The sequence below is a fragment of the Tachyglossus aculeatus genome (assembly GCF_015852505.1).
Source record: "Tachyglossus aculeatus isolate mTacAcu1 chromosome 12 unlocalized genomic scaffold, mTacAcu1.pri SUPER_6_unloc_1, whole genome shotgun sequence".
Taxonomy (NCBI): domain Eukaryota; kingdom Metazoa; phylum Chordata; class Mammalia; order Monotremata; family Tachyglossidae; genus Tachyglossus; species Tachyglossus aculeatus.
Window position 1 is genome coordinate 7984086 of NW_024044828.1, and position 12127 is coordinate 7996212.

At 39.0% G+C, this 12127-nt stretch overlaps 1 protein-coding gene across 2 annotated transcripts in view; it reads right to left on the minus strand.

Moving 5' to 3' along the window:
• SEMA3E (semaphorin 3E) overlaps window positions 1-12127 on the minus strand; it is a 192347-nt gene that overhangs the window by 57480 nt on the left and 122740 nt on the right. The gene's annotated exons all lie outside the window — the stretch shown is intronic.

Below are 12127 nucleotides of genomic sequence, written 5' to 3' on the forward strand. Positions count from 1 at the left end.
AATGTAGTAGGGGTTTAAAAAAAAACTACACTCAGACCATGTGGTAGGATCTTATTACGTGGAAAAAATCTTAGCAAGTGACAGAATTTTCAAAGAAATGTCATCTTTAAATATGAAATACAAATAAACACAGAGTGGAAAGTAGTATGGCCTAGTGAAAGAACATAGGATGGAAGCCAGGAGATCAGAGTTCTAGTTCCTAGTCCACCCTCTGCCTGCTGTGTGATTGTGGGCAAGTGACCTGTAACTCTGTTCACCCATCTCTTCATTTGCAAACTAGGAATAAAATACCTGTTCTCTCCCCTCTCAGATTGGGAACCCTGTGAGGGTCAGGGTCAGGGTCTGATCTACTCCATAAAGTAAGAGCTTAAAAAAAATATAATCAAGATAGAGGTTTCAATCTTGAAAGAAATCACTAATAAATTCGTGAAACCTGAGTAACTTGCAAAAACCTTTGAGGGTTACCAGAAAGAATACAGAATGCACATGGATGCTGCATATATGAGGCATTTATTGAGTGTAGAGCACTGTACTAGGTGTTTGGAAAGTACAATAGACTAAGTGGAAGCTGTGGTGAGCCCACAACAAGCTGCCTGATTAGTGACTGTTTGTAATCCCTTGAACAAGAAGAGACTGGCAAAGACACTGATGGCCTCTACCTGAGACAGGTGATTTGCTGGCCTGTGGGGACAGAGCATGGAGGGAGGAATGGCCTTCTCTCCATATTCTACCAGGTAATGGGCCTGGTCCAATCAATGACTGCTACTTAGAGCCATGCTGTGATGCCCAAGGCAGATTAAAGGCGGTCCCTTTGAATTGTGAGAAGATTCCACACAGCAGAAGCAGAACAGAGAAGCAGCAGAAAAAAGCATTGGCAGAATGGGCTCCCCTGACAAACAGAATGGTATTGCATCCTTGGTGGAGTGGAGGGGGTGAGTAGTGTGTATGTGTCACTCCCTTGCACATTGGTAAAACTAGAAAAAGAAACTTTCCACAGCAACCTTGATGATCAGTTGTGTGGTTTGACTTTACTGTGTTTCATCGAGGCTTCCCTGGTCCAGGATGGTCCTGGTTGGTATGACCAGGGGCCCGTGACAGATGCAAAGAGTTTACAATCTAGGAAGGCAGACCAGAGTTCATTTCCAAAGAAGCTGGCTCAGACTGAGTTCTGGGTTAGGGAAACCCAGATGCCTACTTTTGGGACTGTGCAGTGATCTGCACAAAATCATACTCAAATACCACTGATTGACTAATTGCATTGTAGACAACACAGGAATGTCAATCATTAGGAGCATCTCTGTCTTTTAGTATGGGAGTGAAACTGAATCCATACATAAAGTTGCTATCCCTGAAAGCACAGGTTACATCTTCCCCTTTCTATCTACAGGAGATCATCAGACAGACTACCGATTAAAAATATGTGAATTGGATCAATGTACCTATGAACATTACCTTCACTGCACATTTCTGAGACAAATTACATTTGATGAGAAGGTAATGAAGCCACAGAAATATATTTTACTTTAATTCTTGCTAACATGAAGTGTTTTTGAAACAGGCTGTATACATCTTAAGGAGAGAAAAAGGCTCTGAAGAAAGAGATGGAATGATGGAATGAAAGGTGTTTTCCAAGGTAGGATTGAATAGCTGTTGTGGGGCACAAATGTGTTTGAATAGTAATAATAAGAAAAAGAATAACTATAGTATTTAAGTGCCTACTATGTGCAAAGCACTGTACTAGGCACTGGAGTGGATACAAGCAAATTGGGTTGGACACAGTCCCTGTCGCACACAGGGATCACAGTCTCAATCCCCATTATAAAGATGAGGCAACTAAGGCCGATAGAAGGGAAGTGACTTGTCCAAGATCACACAGCAGATACGTGGTGGAGCTGGGATTAGAGCCCATGACCTTCTGACTCCCAGGCCTGAGCTCTATCCATTATAGCATGCATATACCTCTGCAGTATATCAAAACAGAAGTACCTGTGGATTCCCATTTATAAAATGACAGAGAGAAGAAATCTAATTTGTGGTGACTTCTGAGAGCTTTAAAAACAAAAAGCAGCATTTTATATAGTTCAAAATTCACCACAGGTGGACTTTTTAATGATGGCATTATGATCCTAGATTAAAAGGAGGAATTATGAGAATTACATCTAGTATTTCTATTGATAAATAATGGCCTCACTGTTCAACCAGGATTCATCTTTAAAAAAACAATAATAATTGTGTTTATAAACTGATTAAAAAGGAAGTGTTTATATTTGAAAATGAACATTACAGTCCCAGATAATGGCCTCACTGTTCAACCAGGATTCATCTTTAGAAAAACAATAATAATTGTGTTTATAAACTGATTAAAAGGGAAGTGTTTATATTTGAAAATGAACATTACAGTCCCAGTTAAATCAGAAAAAAAATGAAATCATAAAATCACGAATATCATCAAATGGAATATACTTTGATTTTGAAATAGTATCACCTGGTCCGAACTCTCGTCATCAGCATGAAATTATAAATCTGTTTCAATTAAATCAATCATATGATTAGATCACTATGATTTAAAGTGTCAAATCTGTTCCATCCCTGAATTGAGAGTACTCCATGTCATTGAATTTATAACTAATTTGATTAACAAATGAACACATTTACTTTAACCACATTTGTAGAATTTAAATTAGGCAAGTAGCCAAAGTATATAGCTCATTACCTACTGTTATCTGATATTCAGGGCACAAAATTATCATGTGGAAATTGGATGGAATTCAGGTAATGATGAGAAAGTGATAATAAAGTTGAGTGTCTTAATTCCTATTCACTAAGTATGATTCATGGTGACAACTATTGAATTGAAATGACAGTCAGCTTCCTCTAGAGGTAGCTAAAAGATGTATAAAATAAAGCTGAACTAGTTGGAATTTTTGGCTCTTATCATAAACAAATACATTTAGAATGATAAAATTTTAAGTTTATAATAAAGGTTATAATAAATTCATTCATTCAATCATATTTATTGAGCACTGTACTAAGCGCTTGGGAAGTACTGCTGCCCAGGGTTAGTGAACTTTTTAACATAAAATATACCCAACCTTCATCTTCTTTTATAAAATTATCTCATTTTATTTGTTTTTCTTAATGTGACGTGGAGCTGTAAATGGACTGGTACTATACACCCCTGCTTTCCTTTGAGTTCTCCAAGCTATGTCCAAAACGGCAAAATTAGTAAAACATAATTGAGTAGTGTTACCTTGGTAGGAAATAATCCTAGTATATAAGACTTGGAAGGTCTGGTGTTTGCCAGGGAAAGCAGCATAGCCTAGTGGAAAGATCTTGGGCCTGGGTTCTGATCCCAGCTCTGCCACATACATTCTGTATGACCAATCACTTAACCTCTCTGGGTCTTAGTTCCCTCATCTGCAAAATGGGGATTCAATAGCTGTTCTTCTTCCTACTTAGGCCGTAAGCCTCATGTGGGACCTGATTATCTTGTGTCTACCCCAGCACTTAGCTAATAAGCACATAAATACCACAATTTTAACTATCATTTACAGCATCTTTTTGGTCACTTCAAGCTACTAGTTATAGGTGGCTTTTCTATTTTTGCTCATACTGTCCACTACACTAATGACCAGCATTCATGCAATCATCCAATCGTATTTATTGAGCGCTGTGTGCAGAGCACTGTACTAAGTGCTTATCCGCATAGTTCTATTCTCCAGAATCATTCCTCCTGCCTCGCCTCGCTTCTCTCCCATGTCGACCCAGCCCACACATTTCACTCCTCTAATGCCAACCTGTCAATACCTCACTGTACCTTGATCTTCTCTTATCTCACCGCTGACCTCTCGCCTACTTCCTGCTTCTGGCCTGGAACACCCTTCCTTTTCATATTCAACAGACAATTACTCTTCTAACCTTCAGAGCCTTACTGAAGGCATATCTTCTCCAAGACACCTTCCCTGACTAAGGCTTTATTTCCTCTTTTCCAACTCCCTTCTGCACTACCCTGACTTGGTTCCTTTATTCACCACTCTCACTCTCCAGACCCAAAACACTTTTGTACATATCCATTATTTATTAATATTAATGTCTGCCTCCCCCTTTAGACTGTAAGCTCATTATGGGCAAGAAATGTGTCTGTTGTTATTGTTGTGTTGTATTTTCCCAAGTGCTTAGTACAGTGCCCTGCACACAATAAGCACTCAATAAATATGATCAATTGATTGAATCAATGATAAGAATCCAAACGATCCAATATGCTGATTTTAAACTCCTCTGCAGTTGACAGATTTAGCCTCTCCCGGTGTTGACAGAAAAGGGATATTGTTAACTGCTAGGAGAAAGCATTTTCCTTATACTGGGGGTTTTGTATAATCAGAACTGCTGACCATGAGTGGCTGTTAGTCTGGTGAACACCAGGCCTTCTGAAGCTAACAGACTAGGATTCTACTCTAGCAGGGTAACACTACTCAATCACTCAATAAGAAGTTCTTATCAAGAATTTACTGTGAAAACAGCTGTACTAAGCACATATTATTAATAATAACAGTAGTAGTATTTGTTGTTAAGCACTTATTATATGCCAAGAACTGTACTAAGCACATGATAATCAGGTTAGATACAGTCTCTGTTCCACATGGTGCTCACAGTTTAAGGGGAAGGGAGAACTGGCATTTAAACTCCATTTTACAGATGATAAAATGGAAGCACGGATAACTTAACCTGTCTTGTCCAAGATCACAATCTGGGTGCCCTGACTCTCAGGACCATGCTGCCCTCACTTGGTAAAGTACAGCAGAGTTAGTAAACATGATCTCTGTCATCAAAGAATGTACAGTCTAGCAGAAGAGATAGTTCCTAAAATAAATGACTGTAACAATAATAATAATGATGGCATTTGTTAAGCACTTACTATGTGCGAAGCACTGTTCTAAGCACTGGGGAGGCTACAAGGTGATCAGGTTGTCCCATGGGGGGGGCTCACAGTCTTAATCCCCATTTTACAGATGAGGTAACTGAGGCACAGAGAAGTTAAGTGACTTGCCCAAAGTCACACAGCTGACAAGTGGCAGAGCTGGGATTAGAACCCATGATCTCTGACTCCCAAACCCGGGCTCTTTCCACTGAGCCACGCTCTTTCCCTGAGCTTACTGTAGAGGAAGTAACAGAGTTTTAAAATACGTACTAAGTATTGTCGGGGAATGGAGGGAGGTGGATATTTAAGTGAATCAGAGAAGCAATATGGTACAGTGGAAAGAGCATGGGCCTGGGAGCCACAGAGGACCTGTGTTCTAATCCCAGCTCGCCACTTAATAATAATAATGGCATTTATTAAGCACTTACTATGTGCAAAGCACTGTTCTAAGCACTGGGGAGGTTACAAGGTGATCAGGTTGTCCCATGGGAGGCTCACAGTCTTAATCCCAATTTTACAGATGAGGTAACTGAGGCCCAGAGAAGTGAAGTGACTTACCCAAAGTCACACAGCTGACAATTGGCAGAGCCGGGATTTGAACTCATAACCTCTGACTCCAAAGTCCGTGCCACTGCTTCCTTACAAGCAGCCTTCCTTACACGCTTGTCTGCTGTGTGACCTTGGGCAATTCACTTCACTTCTCTGGGCCTCAGTTACCTCATCAGTAAATGGGGATTAGAATTGTGAGCCCCATGTGGGCAGGGACTGGATCCAACCTGATTAGCTTGTATCTATCCCAGCACTTAGTACAGTGCATGGAACAAAGTAAGAGCTTAGACCATAAAAAAGGGCTTAAGAGTGAGGACACCTGCTGACTGTACGCTCACTGTGGGCTGGGAATGTGTCCGTTTATTGTTATATTGTACTCTCCCACAGTAAGCGCTCAATAAATATGACTGACTGACTCAAGTGCGCAGCTGACATATTAGGGGTCACGTAGGGTGCAGAGTTGAGAGATTACTCATACTTAATGGCTGAAGCCAACCTTTTCTATTTCATACTCCAGCTCTGGTTATCTAAGTCAAATCTTGTGCCAGTGAAAGAATCCAGCTGATTCTTCTATTTTGGGAACTGGTTCTCAGGCATATGTCTCAGAAAAAGCCTTGAGGATGTTTGTGTATGCAAATTAAACAGTAAATTAACACAATTTACACTAATCTCCACAAGAGAACAAAGTTCAGGAAATGCTGCAAAAGTCTAACCTTTTGACTTTATCATGGGTTTCACTGAGCACAGACCTCGGAAATAATGACTAACATTCTCCATAATTACTGAGTAGAAAAGGGAGCCGAAAAGAATGAGTCAACCTTTAGAGTCAGATGACAGGACTCGCTAAGTTACAGGCTTCCCTAAGAGCCAAGGCAGACTCCCTAGGACAATCGTTTGTGTTTCCACCTGTCATTGATAGAAGGAGGTAAAATAACTAAGTGGTCACAGGAAGTCTTTTTCAAATCTGAGTTTTCATAGATCCACCAAATATAAAAAATTAGCAGACTAAAAACCAGATCTATTCACTAGATAATACATATCTGTTAGTCCTTCAAACTTATAACTACTTCATCTCCAAATAGCAATTTTTCCATAGGTTTCATCTTGAGGATTCCATGTTGTTATGAATGCGGAGCCTTGTTCATGCATGAATCTGAGAGACAGGAAGGACAAAGTTTTATGAAAAAATTGCCATTTGACTGGTGACTTGTTAATCTGATACCAAATGGGTTGAATGAAAACAGATAAAGAATCATGTGATATAGGTGACTAGTTTTTGACAGTGGATGCAGTTTGCAAACTAAATGTGTTTTAGTAAAATCTATGTGATGGGCTAAACCTCAAAGGAATTTGACTTCGGAGACTGAATTTCAATTTCCTTGGAAACAGAAGTTTTCTGTCAATTCATAACCTGTATTTGAATTCTACCCAGGAAATCATTAATGTTTAAGATTCTGACTTCAGAGTACGTGTGTGTGTGTGTGTGTGTGTGTGTGTGTGTGTGACAGACACACAGATTAAAGAAAATCCCTCAACTTTTGGGAAGACACTTCCACACAAGATTTAGAAGGGGGAAAGAAGACATGTCTTGTAAGTTCATTCACTGCATTTTATACATGAAAAACTTAGTGCATTTTAAATTACATATATACACGATCCATATTTGCATCTTAATATAAATTAGTTTTTCCTAAGATTTTGGGCTTTACAAAAAACATTTTCCCATATGTTAATGGGAGATATAATCATTAGTTACTGAGAAATCTTACACAAGTTCTGTTTGCAATGTCAGCCTGTACGTCATTTTTTCTAACCAGGAATTCTCAGTTATTCCCTGTAGGTCCTTCTGGACAGATAAATGTCTTTTAGAGAGGTGCCAAACTTCATGATCCTTTGAAACACCATGTAAACAGCAGCAAGTGATCCTTACATACAGCTGGATTTTAAGGTGTTGGACTTTTAATAGAATAAAGATGCACTGACTTTAATACCTTCCAGGTTTGCAGAATTAGGCTTGTATCATGTGGGTCTCTGGAGGCTATATTTGATGTAATAAAATTTGATGTATTTTTGCAAAGGGGGTATAACATATTACTGACTTAAAGCTATGCCCTATGCAATCTGTTGACCAATAAAAGGTAGTTGTGCACAGAACAACCATATTTGGTTCTTAACTTTCACCTCAACTTTCCTGTTCTTTCAGCTGTTATGTTAGTACAAAGCTTTTTGTTTTGTTTTGCTTTGTTTTTTTTTTAACATTCAAATTACAAAGGGTAAAACTATTTTATAAAAAAAAATCAGGAGAAAGGACCTCTGGTAGGTAAAATTATGTGTTCATTGCCCTCAATTCACACTCTCCTACCTGATGGAAAAATATACACAAGATCTGGGAATTGTAAAGCGGAAAGACCCAGATCCAAAGAATATATAAACTTGTCAATCTCTGTAACATAGGACAAAACAATCATGTGTTAGGGAAAAATATTACATTGGTTTTATTAACAATGCTTTTAAGAGGTTAACTTATTTTAAAACTGAATATAAAGTTATTGATTAGCATTATGGAATTTAGATTTTCGTGTCTCCAACATACACCTTGATAATGGGTCACATTCAAGAGCTTCCTGAAACAACATATTCAAATTTTTGCAGTCAACTCATTTTTACCAAAGGATAAATTCAGTGGTCAGGAGTATATAACATGTGGAGTAATACTTTGCATATCTGCATTATTAATAACAATAATAATAAAAGTTTTTGTGAAACACATTGTGCCTAGTACAGTACTAAGTGCTTGGGTATACACAAAATCTTCAGGTTGGACATAGTCCTTGTCCCACATATGGCTCAGGGGAGGGAATGTGTCTGCTACTTCCCTTAAATTGCACTTTCCAAAGTGCTTAGAACAGTGCTTTGCATACAGTAAGTACTCAATAGATATGATTGCTTGATTAACTCCCATTTTACATCTGAGGTACCTGAGGCCCAAAGAAGTAAAGTGACTTGCCCAAGGTCATACTTGCCCCAAATCATCCAGCAGACAAGTGGCAGAGGCAGGATTAGAACCCATGTCCTTCTGACTCCTGGCCCAGGCTGTATCCACAAGGCCATGCTATTTCTCATTCTATGACTGCTTTATAATAGAAAGAAAGTTACCAATTAAGAGTAATCAACATTTCACGTACTTGGCTACCATGGAAAACTTAGTTTCTAGATTACCCCCAGCCCTCAGAAAACCTATAACAATTGTTCATTTGTACAGTGTACATCATCAAGGGGGTGTTCAGTAAATGGTACAACTGCTTCCCCTGAGGTTCCAAGAAACAGTTAAGTTGCAAACATCATTTTCAGTCAACCCCTTACCTTACACAAGCACCAGGAAATTTTAGAGACAGACCTAAGCCTTGTAGTATTAAATTATCATCATTACTGCTGGAAAAGATGCAAGAGTCAAGGAACTGGGTGACTTTCTTAAGGTCCCTGATGAGTAAATGTTGTCATTATGAACAAAATGTCAATCTCCACACCCTTTATTGTTCTATTAGAAGCTTCCTCCCAAAGGAATATGAAATGTTCGTTTTAAAATTTTCTCCACACATATTTCAGCATTTGTTCACTCAGCCATCACGTAAAAGAACCACTCTGGAGTAAAAAAAAAAAATTATAACTTCCCTAAAATTGTTGACTATTCTTGAAAATCATGCAACAATCTGGTTTTCATTTTGCTCCTCTACAAACTCCTAAACCAGCTGGAACCTCTTGGAGCAAGAGATACTAAATAATACACAAAGCTTTTTAAAATGCTTTCAGCACAGAAAATGGAGCTATGTGAAAATTGCTTTGTAATGAGTTCAACCCGCATCCAGTTTGGAATGGTTCACTCTTTATAATGTTGGTATTGCTATACTTACTATTTATTATTATTAAGCACATGAGTGATGATGGATCTGGTTCATAATGGGACAGTTATAAATACTAGGAAGAGCTAGTGAGAGTCACACTGGCCTTTTAGTCAACTTGAGAGAAAACAAAGGTATTTACACTTTTGGGTTGAACTCACAAAACTACCCTGCAGACAAATATGCAACATGTCCCAGTGGATAGTGCACAGGCCTGGGGAGTCAGAAGGACCTGGGTTCTAATCCTAACGCCACCACCTGTCTGATGTGTGACCCTGGGCAAGTTGCTTAACTTCTCTGTGCCTCATTACCTCATCTGAAAAATGAGGATTAAGACTGTGGGTCCCATGTGGGACAGGGACTGCGCCCAACCTAATTAACTTGTATTTTCCCCAGCACTTAGTACAGTGCCTGCTGGTACATAGTAACACTTAACAAACACCATAAAAAATAGTTTCAGGGCTAAAACTATTGTATACTAAAATCTACCTCCTTTTCCATCCCTACTCATCTAACTGCTGACTCTTCCTTTCAGACCCTTCCCTTGACAATCCTTTCTCTTATGCCTGTTATCTACACTATCTCAGATTTGAGACATACACTGAGGAACCAATACTCCAACAGAGCAATCTCTGAACAGGCCAGCTTTGCTGATAAGAGACTGTTCACACTCATAGAATGAGATGAGAAGAAAAATCTACCTGGTCCCAGAAGCCTCTTCAGAATGGCTTGGACTTGTGTTGACATGAGAGATAACAGTTTAACACTACACATGTTAAACAGTTTACCTATGTTTAGGATTCATTATTCCCCAAAACATAAGATTACAGAGTATCACTGCAGAGCTTCTCAGATTTCTAGAAATTGAGTAAGTTTGGAGAAGTGGAGATAGGAGACTAACAAGTCAATATGCCCCTGATTGGTCTAGGGATTTTAACTTGTGTTTTGATTTCAAATGACCTGTTTATGGTGATTCCATTTGAATTAAGATGAAACGTGTAATTTGCTCAAACGCCCACTAATTTAAAACAACAGACTTCTGATGGTTTTACACGGAAAAACCAAAACAAATAGAAGAATCAGTAAATCTTATGGGCTTTGTGCCAGATAGTTAAAGGTCTTGAACTGTTCTTGGGAGGAGCAAATGTATACATTTTTAAGTACCCAAAGGCATTTATAGTCTTGGCTAAGATATATGCTGAAAAACATACTTTGGAAAAGCAGGGGGAGCTCCTCAAAGCTGTAAAAGTTAAAGTGCACAAACTATGATACTGTCCTGAGACTTTATGTCCCCAAGTTTCCAGACTAAATTTAAGCCAAAAGTATATAGCAGCCAAATTAGAAATCCTTAAAATAAACTCTTTTTTTTATATCAGAAACACCCTTCTCTTGAGGAATTTCTTTTTTATTAAGTTAATGCCTAGCAAAGTGATAGTAACTTTTCATGCCTGTGAAGCCTGACTAATTTTTCAGACCATGATTTCAAGCGTGTCTCTTACTGGCATGTTCGTTTAATGCTAGAGTGTGTGCAATCTGTTTACCACTTATTCATAACATCAAGTCAATTCTCTGTCAAATGGACAGGGAATATGGTTGTGGGAGCATTTGGAGTCAACTAATGGATTATGTCCTAGATTTCATTTTTTAATTACCAAACTGCCTTGAAATGAACATTTCAAAACCTCATTTTTTTAGAACAGAGAGCCTACTGGAGCAGACCGGAACACCATAAATCTGCAGGAGTCAGCTAGAGATAATGATATTAGTAATAATGATAACAATAATAATTATTATTATTATGGTATTTGTTAAGGGCTTACTATTTGCCAAGCAGTGTACTAAGCACTGATTTGATATAAGATTATAAGGTTGGACACAATCCTTCTTTCACATGGCACTCACAGACTAAGTAGGAGGGAGTAGGATATAATCCCCATTTTCCAGATGAAGAGCCAGAATTCGAACCCAGATCTTCTGAATACCAGGCACTTGCTCTTTCAATCAGGCCACACTACTTCTCCAGAAGTTCTGCCACGAGATAAGGGTCATCATTGGCATGTTCCACCAAGTGCCTGGGCTTACTGGTGATTCCAATAGCCTGGGCTTGGCTTATGTTGTAGAGTCATTTCCTACCCATAGCTTGCCATGGACACATCTCTCCCAGAACAGCCCACTCTCCATCTGCAATCGTTCTGGTATTGTAACCACAGAGTTGGTAAAAATATAGAAGTGGTTTACCACTGCCTTCTTCCACGCATCAAACCTGAGTCTCTGCCCTCAACTTTCTCCCATGCTCCTGCTGCCCAGCACAGGTGAGTTTTGACTTGCAGTGGATTGCTTTCCACTCACTAGCCAATGCTCAAGCAAGGAGGAATGGGTATGCCTCTGCTTGACCCTCCCTCCTATAGCCGAGACTGGTAGAGTACTGGAAACTCTCCAGGAGTGATCCTGAAAAGGGGACCAATAGCCTTAGACCTTAATAATTGGAAGGAGGCATAGGATGTAGGTGAAATTTTAAATGTCATGGGTAATTATGGATTCAAAATTCATGAAAGAGAAAGCATGTATTATGACAGAGTTAAGTATACTTGTTTAATGCCAGCAGTGACCCTCATTTCAGCAGAGGGGCTGATGTAAATTCATCATCTTGGATTCCTGCACAAGCAGGATTACCAAAATTGGCTATTGTGAGTCTCTGGGAAATCGCTCCTTGGCAAAGTGGTGAGAACTGCAATGTGTACAGTGCTCTGCAGTGCTCTTC